The sequence below is a fragment of the Cajanus cajan genome, chromosome 2, assembly GCF_000230855.2.
Source record: "Cajanus cajan strain Asha chromosome 2, NIPB_CcT2T_4, whole genome shotgun sequence".
NCBI lineage: Eukaryota > Viridiplantae > Streptophyta > Magnoliopsida > Fabales > Fabaceae > Cajanus > Cajanus cajan.
The window spans coordinates 11,696,741-11,712,940 of NC_138518.1; positions in this window are offsets into that span (position 1 = coordinate 11,696,741).

The window sequence follows — 16,200 nt, forward strand, 5'->3', positions numbered from 1 at the left end:
TTAATATAAAGTTATTGAACAATGTAATACTTAGTAAAAGTTATATCAGTGTTATTATAACTCTTCTTAATAGCAACCGAAAATTGTTTGGTCGCTATATAGCTTTGCGTCTAGGGTTTTTGCAACTACTGAAATTCGGTCGCTAAGGCAAATAACGACCAATTTTAGCAATTTAACGACCAATTTTGGTGTTCGCTAAATGCAATTTTTTTTGTAGTGAAAGGAATGTTACCATCTTCAATTGTTATTGATGCAGACATGACAATGAGGAATGCCATCAAGAAATTGTTTCCAAGTGCCCATCATCGATTATGTGCTTGCCATTTAATTCGTAATGCAACAAGTAATGTTCGAATCCCATCATTCATTTTAGAGTTTAGGAAATGTATGTTAGGCGATTATGACATTGGTCATTTCAAATGTAAGTGGAGAGCAATGGTAGCTAATTTTGGATTAGAGGACAATAATTGGGTGAAGGAGATGTATGAGAAAAGGGAAATGTGGGAAACAACATATATATATCCGTGGTAGTTTTTTTGGTGGCTTTATGACAACGTCTTGATGTGAAGGTTTGCATGCTTTAACGGGAAAATTTGTGAAGAGTCGTTACAACTTGACTAATTTTTGTCAACATTTTCAATGTTTCTTTAATTAAACGTGTTATAGGGAAATATAGGTTGATTTTGCATCTATGTATGAAGAACCAATGTTACAAACTAGCTTTAAAAGAATTGAGAGGTCAAGTGCAAGACTATTTACAAGAGAGATTTTTATGTTATTTTACCAAACGTTATTGATGGCATTGATAATGAGGGTAATTCATTGTAGACATTCATTGGGTCATTCCATCTTTAAAGTGGTCAAGTATAAAATAATTGGCAAAGAATGGCATGTGACACACTATGCTGCCACAAATGAATTCATTTGTTCTTGTTAGAAAATGTAGTCATTTGGCATTCCATGTGCTCATCTCATTTTTGTGTTGGTTTATCTTAATATAGATGAATTGTCTACATCTTTTGTGTTGTCTAAATGAAGTATAGCTGCAAAGGATAAATTACATGGTCAAAATGTTGATGGTTATAACTTTTGGGATTCACATATTATTGGAAGGTATGTATGGTTGGTTGAGTCATGTAGAGAGTGGTGTAGCTTGGCTGCCCAAACTTGTGATGACTTCAATTATGTGAGAAATAAAGTAAGTTCAAAGATTCAATTAATGTGAGATAAGTGTATAATTGGTGATGACAACCAAAATGAATCTTCAAATTTAAATTTGCGAAATCCATCAATACTAAGACATAAGGGGTGTGGGAGTAAGTTGGTAATGTCCTCATGATTACGTTTAAAGCACACTACTAAGTGTGGTGCTTGTAGGGTTCTCGGACACAATATGGTAACTTGCCCTTTAATGAATGAGTTGCATGATGTGGTTGAAAATATTTGCAGTACTAGTTTACTGTAATGTCTTAATTTTTAGATAACAATATTCTCAATATTATTAGTATACTCTTCTTAAAATAGTAATTGAAATTTTTAGTTATTATAATATATATATATATATATATATATATATATATATATATATAATAGAGAATAAGTACAATATTTTCACAATATATCAAATTTTTATTACAACATTTTTAGTGAAATAAAATTATAAAATATTTATTCCTAATTATATAATTATTATGATCTAATTAATAAAATAGAATCATCTAATATTTATTTATAATTTTTTTATTATTATTATTATTTTAAATCAACTCTTAAATTTTAGTTAGTATATTTAAAATAAATAGATAAATACTAGTATTTTATTTCTAAACTAAATGTATATATATATATATGTGTGTGTGTGTGTGTGTGTGTATGTATGTGATATCCAATTATATTATAAATATTATTACATACTAAAAACAACTTATTATAAATTTGTATGATGCTATAGACATATAAAATAAAATGGTTCAGTGGTTTGAGTGGTTGTGTATAAGAACTATAAGTTCCAGGTCATAGGTTCAAGTCCTACCATAAAGATAATGTGAATGTGTGCAATTACGTGGGAAGATAAGGTGAATGTGTATGATTACGTGGTATGAAGTGACATGATAAATGTGGTGTGTGGTGCGATAATGTGTGTGGTGTGGTGTAGTAAATATGTGTAGAGTGTGTTAGTGTGTTCATGGATAAGGATAATTACTGAGCAATGCAGTAGATAATGTAGAGTAAATAACTAAGTAAGTAAATGGATGGATAAGGATAATTACTGAGCAATGCAGTAGATAATGTAGAGTAAATAAATAAGTAAGTAAATGGATAATTACTGAGCACAACAACAAATTTCACATGGTATTACACATGATCTTACGTAAGCAAGGGACATTACACCCTCTATAAATAGTAGCACCAATTGAACATTCGAAGCAACAGTGGGAGAGAACGAACAACAATGGGAGAGAACGTAAAAAGAGAAAGAAATATTACGTGAGGAAGAAAGTTGTGGTACACTGTTTTAGGCTATCTCTAGAACAATTTTATATCTCTACTAAGGTAAGAGGGATGAGAACTTTATCTCTTTAAAATTTTATATACTACTATGTTTATTTATTTATGTTATTTTCTATGTGTATTTATATTAGTGAGGTGTCCCTAACCTCATTTATTTGCTTATCCTATGATTATTTTTATCCATAATAATTATTAAGATGTTCATATTTTATATTGTTTAATTATTTTATAATGATTATCATTGTCATTTACTTGATTGGTACTCTTTAATATATTTCATTCACGTAAATATTATTTATTTAAAACTTAAATAATGATAAATACTCAAATTTATTTAGCGTGATTGTTTTTATGATTAACTATAATATAATTTCGTTAAAATATCTTTGACTCGTTTTATTGTTATTTCTTCATGTATTTAAAGATAAATATTATTCTATGGCCATAGAAGATAAAATTTGAATTATTTGTAGTTGGAGGTTTGACCTTGGGGATTTAAATGAATAAGGAGTTAAGATTAAAAATCCTTTTGTTAGTTGCTATTATAATGCTCATTTATCCTGACTAGTCATTGCAAGTGTAATTCAAAATTTTTATATGTATATTTTCTAATATTAACTATTTCTACGCATGTTATGTGATTATAAATATTTTTTTAAAAATTGTTCTCACTCCTTATTTTTCTTGTGTAAAATATTTAATTAATTATAATAAAAAATAGATGGACCTACCAATTGTACCAGGTCTTTTCTCTTTCGTTATTACTACAATTTTTCCGGGTACCAGTTGGGCTATGGACGCATTTGCAAATGCCGTTACATTTCAGGGGATAGGATTATCAACTTTTGTATTTTTACCAATCCAACAAAATCCCGTTATCATAGATGGCCAGATAATAGTCACTAGGGATGGCAAGTATACCCGTACCCACGGGTAATACCCGAACCCGTTCCAATTTTGACGGGGAATACCCGGTTTGACCGGGTACGGGTACGGGTACGGGTAAAACCCGATATATTAAATCGGGTACGGGTACGGGTACGGGTATGTACTTACCCGTCCCGTACCCGTACCCGTACCCGTACCCGTCCCCGTCCCCGTTTCCATTTTTAATTTAATACCTACTTTCAATTTAATTATATTAAAAAAATTTAATATTTTTTTTTATGTGTGATTATTTATTATAGTATGAGATAGATAAATAATTTTATAATTATAATATAATAAAAAAATAATTTAAAAATATCATTTTTTTTAAAAAAAAATAAAAAATAAAAAAATTAACGGGTACGGGTATACCCGATACCCGACGGGGACGGGGATGGGGATAAAAATCCCATACCCGACGGGTACGGGGACGGGTTTGGGTTTGGGTTTGACTTGCGGGGACGGGGACGGGTATCATAAAACCCGTACCCTCCCTGCCCCGTTGCCATCCCTAATAGTCACTTTTTATTTACCTCCAACAAATCATGTTAATCCTATAGTGAACTTGTATCAACCCGATATATAAACATTATAAAAATTATTGTAAGAAATAAGTAATTTTAAAGTATGTACATTATTGTAAAGATTTTGTTTAATATATGATGCAAATATAAAGTGTTATATGTAAGTAAGTTTATAAAATTTTCTTTAATAATATTAATAATATAATGTACATAATTATTATATATATAAAATATTGGAAGTAATATTCACGTGACTGAGCTGTTACATTTACCATCGGACGAAGAAGAAATTGATTTTCACAACAATGATTTTAATAATGAAATATGAAGTATCATACTAAGTATGGTTGAGGTATTAAGTTTTTAGTTATATTATCATTTTGTTTGGCTGTGTAAATTATATATGTAATCATTCAATTTGGTTTATTGTTAATTTACAATTGTTGATCATGCTTTTGGTTTCAAGAAATTTTTTTCTACATTTTGGGTAATTTGTCTTCAAAATCCTTCATTGGAAGATAGACAAGTCACAATGTTGATAATGGATGCATACAACTTGAAGTCATGAATTTTGATGTAAACTAGTGTTAATTTGCAAGACTTAACAGACTATTGTTGATGGTTGAAGTGATAAACCTATATTGTGTTATTTACTTTAGTATTCAATCTGATTTGATATTTTTTTGAATTGTGTTTTTGATGTATTTATTTAAGTCTTTTAAAACAATGTTGTAAGCAACTAATAACTTGAATTTTCCTTTAATTTTGAGGTATTGTCTCACTTACTTAATAATCAAAGAAATTTAAAGGTGCTTGATATTGTTTTGTGACCTTGATCTTATTAATCAAAGAAATTTTCCTTGTTTTAAATTTAAATGCTCACTTGCTAACACTAGTATTCTTAAACCACTTTTGGTTGCTTAAGTATTCTTAACCACTCCTAGTTCATCAACTTCACTCGCTGACGCTAGTATTCTTAAACCACTTCTGGTTCTACAAGTATTCTTTTGCTAACCTCTTTAGGCTTTACAGACGATAGATGTTTTGAGTGTGTATATGACTCTCATAGAGAGGATATACTAGTTTCTACACTCACTAAGGTTTTCAACCTTAGTTTTACAAGAATGTGTTTAGAGTGTGTATGTAACTCTCACAGAGAGGATAAACTGATTTCTACATTCACTAGGATAAGCTATCTTAGTTTTACACAAATGTTTAACTTTTTCACAAGAAGAGAGGTAAGGTTGTTTTGACGCTTGGTTTGACTTATTGCTTGTTTCTCTTCAATTTCTTTTCTTCTTAGGTCTTGATATTTATAGCCTTGTGATAGATCTGTCCGTTATTTGAATTTGAATGTGTCCATTGAGGTGGAGCTTTCTGTTGGTGCAGATAAGCGTTCGTTCATGGCTACACAGATCTTCTTCATTTAATGCGTTTGATTTTGCATTAAATGCTTTGCTTGCTCAATTTGTCTCATGTGAAGTCCTTTGAATGATTTGTCTCCTTTTATTTCTGACTTCAATCATGCCCTAGGTATGTTTGTCCTTTTTCCGTCATTATAGCTACGGAGGCGTTGCCTTTCTAAAAAGTAGGTGTACTTGCCCTGACACACGCAGCTTAGACTTGTGACTTCGTGCTTTTGCATTTTTCTTCTTTCTTTTCATATCTTTGATAATTCCGTGCGCTTTTCTTAAAACTGGAGATGATGTATGATCTTACTTATTGTGACTAGTGGATTCTAGACGCTTTTCATCATGCTTTTTTTTGCATTTGGGAAATTGAGTCTCCGTCTAAGGTTTAGACTTTGACTTTTTCATCTCGTTTGATCAGTCTTGAGTATGAATAATTCTTATTCTTCCTGGAATGCTTCTTTATCTTGGATTATCCAATGACTGAGATCGTTTTATTTGCTTGAATGTGTATGGTTGACCCTTGAGCTTCGTCTGATGTTTGTTTGGTGCTTGAGTCAAGTTTGTCTTGGATCTTGCTTTGTTCTTGTTACTGATTTCTTCTATTGCACTCTGGATTTTTCTTGGCATATCTTAATTTTATGTTCATTATCGACTGATACGCAAGCCACGATCCTTCTGTTATTTGGCTTGTTTTGTTGGATCCTTGTTTTGCTTGACCCTGCTTCATGCTTTAGCTTTCCCTACTCTTATACATATCTGAAACACTACTACACAGATTAGTGATAACAATATGTATTATATTTGTCATGTTCAAAAAATTTCTGGGAATTGCTTTGTCTGACTTAACAATATCCCCTTTTTTGATGATGACAAATATAATCTATCAAATCGTTTCAGATATAAAATGGTTTCAAGCAGTTCATGCAATTCATACAACAGTTTGATTTCATGGATTTTCTAAATATTCAAGACAAGGGTGCCATGGTGAGGTGTGGATGTTGAGAATGCAGTGTGACATCAAAGCATGATGGCTAACTTAGGACTTGAGGAGAGAAAATTATTTTTAAAACTAAAGATCCCATATAGGGTGTCTTGAAGTGGTGCTCGGGTAAGCCACTATTTAAAAAAAAAACCCTCTTTTAGTAGGTGTGTCTCTTGGAGTAGGTTTTGAGGTGTGTTGAGTCTCCTCCAAGTCCTTAGTTAGTGGTTGAGTAAGGTAGGAGGTCGAGGGCTATAACCCTTAACTAAGTACCTGGAAAGGTTGTATGTTTTCTTGAGGATAATCGATGGATAAATTGCATATGTGACTTGGTAATGCATGCCAAGGTCATGGTAAGCTTATACCTAACTATACTACTCCTGACACTGGAATCAAACTTTTCTAGTGTAAGTGATGAGACTTGAGAAACTAGAGGAGGGATTGGTATCCCATTTTGCTATGATTGAGTTGATACTTTAGGTGTGAAAACAATTAGGTTGATTCGGTTGGGTGGAAATCACTTAGACTGCTCACTTAGACTGTAGGTGAATGCTTGATGCATTGGTTGATATGTTTGTATATGATGTATGCTGAGGTGTGTCCATATGCATTATTGATGCTTTGCGGAACATAATTGGATGAGGTAGATGTTTGCTTTGAGTGTGTTAGCTTTCATGTATGATATATGGCGTGATGTTGTATATTATAAACTTGTTTTCTAAATGTACATGTTTTCAAACTCTGACTTACCCTTTCTATTTCCATGGTGGTTTGGACTATGATTATCATACATGGTATGTGAGCAGATTAGGACTAGGCTTGAGGAGCTGTTGCAAGCAGACATTGTGATCTTTTTGATGGTGCTACTACTAATGTACCTTACCAATACTAGGACATAAGATTATTTGGGATTACTATATACATGTATATATCATGTTTATATCAATTTGGTTGTTTTATTTATATACTCATGTTATATATATGTATGTTATGTTCCTTATCTTAATCTTGTATGTTCTAGTAATTTAATTTCTGCTACTAGTAGTAGTGATTCCACATAGTGTGGCAACCACAACGGGTTGTTACAACCTTTATGGTATTAGAGCCAATAATCAATCATGGGCACACTTGCACAATCTTCCATTCCTATTTCTCATTGAATGATTCCAATCTTAGTAAAGTTGGATGATGATAATTTCTTGACATGGAAAATGCAATCCATGGGTATAATCAAAGCTTATGAGTTGCAAGTTTATCTCAGAAGAAAATTTAGGGAGATGCCACACAAGTTCTTGAATGATAAAGATGAAGAATTAGGGAAAGTAAATGAAATATATGAATCTTGGGAGCAACAAGATCAATACATGTTTATATGGCCCCTTGCCTTAATGTCTTCAAACCTCCACACTAAAATGATGAGATGTGAATTTGCATTCCAGATTTGGAATAAACTCCAAGTATATTTTTTGCATCACAAACAAGAGAAAATGTTAATCAATTGAAAATTCAGTTAAAGAACATTAAGAAAAAAAGAAGAAATGAATGATTACTTACTTTTCATTAAAAAGATTGTGAATACCCTCATTGCGGTAAGCTCAGCTATTGTTACTGTTGAGCACATTGAAATCATTATTGATGGTCTACCAAATGAATAAAATTTAATAATTATGTTTATCATTTCTTAGACTGATCCTTACACTATCTTAGAATGGTAGAGGCAATCTCAACAAGGCTCCAAACCATGATTCAAGTCAAGGGAGATTTAAAAACAACAATTTTAGAGGTTCAAATAGAGGTAGAGGCAGATCCTCTCATTTTAGAGGTGTTAGTAATGGTGACAGAAATTCCAGGACACCAAAATGCCAAGTTTGTAGCAAATATAAGCACTTAGCCTTTAATTGTTGGCATTGATTTAATACCAAATATCAAGATTCTAACAGTGACTTTCAAGGAAAAACTATGATGTCGAAACTACACAAAATGATGTCTTCCCTCAACATCTATAACATTGATGGTAGTACTAGAAACTCTTTATACACTAATAAATAAATAAAAAATTGCGACGGATTTAGTGACGGATTTTGATTCCTCTAAATATTTCGTCACAAAAATTCGTCACAAAATTTAATGAATAATTTTGTGACGAATTCTGTGACGGAAAATTTTTAAAAATTGTATTCCGTCACAAATTTCGTTACAATCTGTGAGGGATTATGTATCCCTCTCAAAATAGAAAATTTTATTGTACAATTATTATATTTAAGAATTATGTATAAATAAAAAATATTTTGCTAAAAAAATAATTAAAAAATTATGAAACTAAAATATTTTTTTCATCAAAAGATTAAAAATTAAAACATAAGAAATGAATTAATTTAAATAATAAGTTGTCATTTTGAAGTATAAGAAATTAAAATATGAATTAGGAAAAATTTTTTGATTTAAAAATACTTATAAAATTATAAAAAGACAATATTATTTTACATTTTAACTAAAAAAGCTAAAAATAAATATATAAAAGTATATTTATAAATTATATATAATTATATATAACTATATATATATATATATATATAATGGTTGACACTAGAAAATTTATTGTGCTTGATCATTTAATAAAAAGTACAATTAAGTCTATCAATAAATATATAAAATTATTATCATCATACTTTATAATACACTTAAATGGAATAATGTAATATATATTATATAATTAATAAAAGGTGAAAAAATATATATATATATATATATATATATAATTATAAAGTGTATTATATATATTATATAATACACTTTATAATTAATCTTGTATATTAGAAAAAAAAGGTGAAAATAATATATATTATATAATTAATAAATATGGAATAATTTAATTATTTTTATTTAAAAATTCGTAAAAATAAAAAATTAAGATTTTGTGACGAATTTTTGAATCCCTCACAATTTGTGACGGACTCTGTGACGAAATATTTTTAAAAATTGTATTCCGTCACAAATTCCGTCACAATTTGTGAGGGATTACGTATCTCTCTCAAAATAGAAAATTTTATTGCACAATTATTGTATTTAAGAATTATGTATAAATAAAAAATATTTTGCTAAAAAAATAACTAAAAAATTATGAAACTAAAATATTTTTTTCATCAAAAGATTAAAAATTAAAACATAAGAAATGAATTAATTTAAATAATAAGTTGTCATTTTGAAGTATAAGAAATTAAAATATGAATTAGGAAAAAACTTTTAATTTAAAAATACTTATAAAATTATAAAAAGACAATATAATTTTACATTTTAACTAAAAAAGCTAAAAATAAATATATAAAAGTATATATATAAATTATATATAATTATATATAACTATATATATAACTATATATATATATATATATATATATATATATATATAATGGTTGACACTAGAAAATTCATTGTGCTTGATCATTTAATAAAAAGTACAATTAAGTCTATCAATAAATATATAAAAATATTATCATCATACTTTATAATACACTTAAATGGAATAATTTAATATATATTATATAATTAATAAAAGGTGAAAAAAAAAATATATATATATATATATAATTAATTATAAAGTATATTATATATATTATATAATACACTTTATAATTAATACTTGTATATTAGAAAAAAAAAGGTGAAAATAATATATATTATATAATTAATAAATCTGGAATAATTTAATTATTTTTATTTAAAAATTCGTAAAAATAAAAATTAGGATTTTGTGACGAATTTTGAATCCCTCACAATTTGTGACGGATTCTGTGACGAAATATTTTTAAAAATTGTATTCCGTCACAAATTCCGTCACAATTTGTGAGGGATTACGTATCCCTCTCAAAATAGAAAATTTTATTGCACAATTATTATATTTAAGAATTATGTATAAATAAAAAATATTTTGCTAAAAAAATAATTAAAAATTTATGAAACTAAAATATTTTTTCATCAAAAGATTAAAAATTAAAACATAAGAAATGAATTAATTTAAATAATAAGTTGTTTAAGTGTTACATGTATAATTTTAATAAATATTATTAAAAAAATCATTATTTATAATATTTTTTATTAATTAAAAAATTAGTTAAAGGATTATAAGTATTAGAATTAAAGTTAAATTTATAAAATCATCTAGTAATCGAATATAAGGTTTTAGTAATTGATTACAAGTTTCACAATCTAAACAACTATTTATTCTTTTCGTTTTTCCTCGTGTAACCGTTTCGAATAAATTATTTTAATTTTCAAATTCTATTTATGCATTACAATTTCAGAGTCTATTGTCCTTTTCTTTTTGGTGGAGGATATCACACTGAACTCAGTCCGTACATATTAGATAGTTTGTTCCAATCAACATTATTTTTTCGTCTTAATTTTTGGATGACTTAATTATCAAAAGGTTTGATCTTTTTATTTTATTTTATTTTTTTGGAAAAATTACGCAAACAAATATAAGTTTAGTTTTTTTTGAAATTTTTTACTTAAGTGGTGTTATGAGAGAAATAAATTTTAAAATATATTTTTCATTTAATTATTTATAAAAATACTTTTATATTCAAATATTTACTAAAAATATACTTTCAATTAAAATATATATTAAAAATTTTGTTAATTCATTATAATTCATTCACTTGATTAAAAAGTGATAAAATATAATTAATTTTCAATTAATTTAATAAAATAAAAATTCTAAAATAAATTATATTATGATTTTAACTATGAATCTATTTTAAATTTTTTAATTTGATGTTTAATGATGTTTGATATTATTGTGATAAAAATTGATATTCTTTCATATTTATATATATATTGTTAAATAAGTACTGAACTGATAAGGTAGCTCAGATGGCTGGAGAAGGAGTTTTAAGGTTAGAATGAGTAGAAGGTAAGGGGTTCGAATCTTACCATTGCCAATTATCTGAAAATTAATAATTAATACTTGTAGATTAGAAAAAAAAAGTGAAAATAATATATATTGTATAATAATAAATCTGGAATAATTTAATTTTTTTTATTTAAAAATTTGTAAAAATAAAAAATTAGGATTTTGTGACGGATTTTGAATCCCTCACAATTTGTGACGGCTTTTGAATCCCTCACAGTTTGTGACGGAAAATTTATTAGTTAGTGACGGCATATTTCCGTCACTAATTGTGACGGACAGAATTTTCCGTCACTAAATATTTTGTGACGCCATTTTTTGTGACGACGCAAAATCCGTCACAAATTCCGTCACTAATAATTTTGTGAGGGATTTTTTCCGTCTCTAATTTCCATTTTTCTAGTAGTGATAACCATGCATGATACCTAGATTCAAGTGCTACAAATCATTTGACACTTGAAGATACCAATCTTATGGCAATGACAACTTATAATGATGATACAAGAATCAGAACGGTTGATGAGTCTTCTACCTCCATTCAAAACATCAATAATTCTCACTTTTACTCACCCAATTCCATTAAACCTTTCTTTTTGAAAAATCTTATGCATGTGTCAACTATTTTCGAAAATCTTTTAAGTGATTCACAGTTTTCTAAAGACAACAAAGAGTACTTTGAATTTCATCCTAATGTTTATTATGTTAAATATCGAGAAACTAAAAACACACTTCTTGAAAGGAAACTAAGACATGGACTATATGATTTTGAAAATATCCAATTTCTTGCAAATTTACAAGACTAATTTTGCAAATAAAACTTATTATTTTTCATCTGCATATATAATATAATAGTTTCTATTGATAGCTTAGCCACTTGGCATGTTAGATGAGGACACCTTTCTTCCAAAGTTGTCTCATGTACTGAAGAAATGTAACATTGTTACTAATTTCAATAAAGTTCCTTCTGCATGCAAAACATGCTGTCTTGGAAAATTTCATAAGTTTCTTTCTCTGATTCTAATATTGTCTATAATGAACCATTACAATTAGTTTACTCAAATATATGGGATCTTCTCCATTACTATCAACTAATGGCATCAAATACTATATTCATTTCATAGATGCATAGAGTCATACACATGGATATATCTCTTGAAAAACAAATTACAAGCATTAGATTGTTTTATTCACTTCAAAAATCATTTTGAAAATATCACTGGGCATAAAATTAAAACACTCCAAATAGATAATTGTATGGAATACATTACTTTTCCAATTTTATTTTATTTTATTTTTTATAAATTTGATATCCAACATAGATTTTGTTATCTCTATACTCACGAATAGAATGGCTCAGTCGAGAGGAAACACAAACATATTACTAAAATAGGACTCACTGTACTAGCTCATGCTTCCATGCCTCATAAGTTTTGGGGGGAAGATTTTCTTACTACCATTCATTTAATCAATTGCCTTCCTACTCCAACTCATAAGAATCTTAGTCTAATGAAACTTTTTTTAATCGAAAACCAGATTATCAAGCTCTCAAAACCTTTGGTTGGTCATCTTGTTCATTTACAATATCATTTAGCAAACATAAAATGGATTTTAAGACCAAAATAATGCATTTTTCTTGGATGTAGTCCTAAGGATAAAGGTTACGTTGCTTGTCTCTCACTAGAAAAAGATATATATCTAAACATGTTAAATTAGATGAAATGAAATTTCCTTTTCAATATAACCAACATTTTATACCTACTATTGCATTGCTTCCTTATCCCTTCATTACTTCACCCACACCTTCTATTCCTGCTTTACCTTTTGTACCTATTATCCAATGCTTTATTTGTTTTTCTACCTTGCAACATGTACCTGAAACATTTCATGAACCAACATCACTCGTACCATATGTAACTAGTCCATAAACTATAAATCAGTTGCCTTGTTCAACACTCGATTCAACAACCACTAAAATGTCTATTCCATCAAATTGTGCACCTTCATATAGTGCTAACAATACTCATCCAATGATTACAAGAGGAAAAACTGACATTTCATAACCAAAAGTATTTCTTGTTGCTTTTGCTCTTGACTTTGCCAACACTGAACCTAAGATTATAAAAAATTCTCTCACAAGTCCACAATGGAGAGTTGCAATGTAACACTAGTACAATGCCCTTCTTAACCATAATACTTGGTCTCTAACATCCCGTCCTCCTAGTAGAGAACTCATAAGATGTAATGGGTTTTCAAGATAAAGAGACATGCCAATGGTAACATTTAAAAATACAAGGCTATACTTGTAGCCAAGAGGTTTCATTAACAACTAGGTTTTGATTTCTTTTAGACTTTCAGTCCTATGGTCAAACCAACAATTGTTGTGTTGTCTTGACTCTTGCCATGACTAGCAATTTTCCAATTCAACAAATTGATATTGACAATGCCCTTCCTCAATGTGATTTGAATGAGGAAGTATATATAGTTCAACCTCCAAGTTTTGTCCAAGAAGATAGTACTTTTGTTTGCAAATTGAAAAAATCCTTGTATAGCCTCAAACAAGCTCCTAGAGCTTCGCTTCACAAGTTATAGAGTTGTCTTATACACCTTGGCTTTCAATTAGCAAAATAATATAATTCTCTTTTTATTTGGATCTCAGGTGCTTTCACTACTTTAATCCAAGTTTGTGTAGATGACATCTTGGTTACTTGCAACTTATCCTCTACCATTGTTGATCTTATAGTACTAGTAAACACTAATTTTCCTTTCAAAGATCTTGGAGGCCTTAATTAATTTTTGGGAATTCAGGCACACCATTCCTTTGGGGAAATTTTTTTAACTCAAACCAAATATATTAATGATCTTCTTCATAAAGCTAACATAAGTCAAGACAAATCAATGAAGAACCTTATGGTTACCAGCCTCAAACTTTCTGTTACTAGCAATCCTAATGCATAAGATGGAAGTTTATATAGATCCCAATAGTTAGAGCATTACAATATGTAACTATCACAAGACCTAACATAGCCTTTGTTGTTAACAAAGTTTGTCAATTTATGCATTTTCGAAAAGACTCACACTGATAAACAATCAAATGCATTCTTAGGTATCTCAATGGCACTACTACCTATGAACTAACCCTCACTAAGTCCTCAAATATGACTCTCTTGGCCTTTTGTGATCTTGATCGGGGCTTAGATCCATATGATCACAAGTCCACAACAGGGTACTATATATTTCTCGAATTAAATCCCATTTCATGGTCCTCTAAAAAACAACATGTTGTCTCAAGGTCTAGCACAAAAGCTAAGTGTAGAAGCTTAGAAATACTAGTACCTAAGATAACTTGGCTACAATTGTATGTTGTGATAATTTGAGTGTAGTTATGCTTGTTGCCAACCCATTTCTCCATTCTCGTACCAAGAATATTCAAAATAATGAATTATTAGTGCATCTTGTTCCAACAACTAAGCAAACAACTTACATTCTCACAAAGCCTGTAACACATCCTATCTTTGAGTTGTGTCATTCCAAACTCAGTGTGTTTGACTCAACACCCATGAGTTTGCAGTGGGTGTAAAGGGAGCAATAACAACTAAAAGTTAGTTATTTAGTTGAGGTGATTATCTACTATTGTGTGAAATATACACTATATATAGCTGATGTGTTGTATGTATTTCATAAAAAAAAACATTTCTTTTCAATATTGAAACATCATTTACTTTCTCTCTCAAGGATTTTATTTAATCTTGATACTCTGATACCTTTACTCAAAACATATTTCTCAAGGTAGAGACAATTTTTTTTGAACATATTATATTTATTCTCTATGTTCTTTTCTTCTTTTATCTTAAATTGTGAATCATGTTCTTTCCTAAGCAATATATTTTATAATCTTCTCAAAGCCTTTTGTTATTACTAACATAATATTTTTGCTTTTTACATAATATTTTTAACTCCTCATTTTGAGAATTTTAACTCTAATCATAGACATGTGGTTATCCTTTAAACATTACATGGATGTTGATATTCTTAATAAACTATTTCCAAGTTATTATCTGATAATTGTTAAATATATCTACAATATTTTTTCAATTTAGGTAATTATTAAATATATCTTATGATTCAAAATCTTGTTTATGGCCACAAATACATAATTAAAGTTAGTTTTATTTTTAGGATGAAATTTCTTAATATTAGGTAATTTAATAGTTTCTATTTTTGTGACATAGGAAAGGGGAACTTGAAAGCTACAAAGTCTTAAAAAAAAAAATCCTAACATCGCTCCAAGATTCACGACACGTACTCTAAATGAGCCTTTTTCAAAGAATTCACTTAAAGTGATTAATAACTCATTTTGAGTCAGTCCACACAAAGACTGCCCTTGAAAGCTCATGCTAGCTCGCTTAACCAAATGACTTGCTTGCTCTAAATGAGCTAGAATTTGCTTAGAATGACCATGATGAACGCTCTAAGAAAGGCAAGTCAGAGACCATTCTTAGAAATACATGTTAGCTCGCTTAAGCAAAAGAGCCATTTGCTTTGTGCAAGTTAGAATTCAGTTAGAATGAGTACGACAGGTGTTCAAAGAAGGCAAGTTGGAAACTACCCCTAAAAGGATTGAGCAACTCACTCAAGCGAACCATATGGATGCTCTAAGCGAGAATGCATGAACAAAAATCCATTTAAAAGATTATAAATTAGGGTTTCACGAAAAGCTTAACATCTTAGTCATTTTTACGATAAGAAATTTTAGAGATTAGAGAAAGTTCTTTGTGAGAGGAATATTGTAATCACGAATGACTCGAAGATCCCTTTTTTGTTGTGTGTAATACTTAGCCATTAGTGGCTAAGTTTCCACTATTAAAGATTGATGTAGTTGTTGTACTCATGTAATTACCCTTGTTCTCATTCAAAAAATGTCTTTAATCAATTAATATT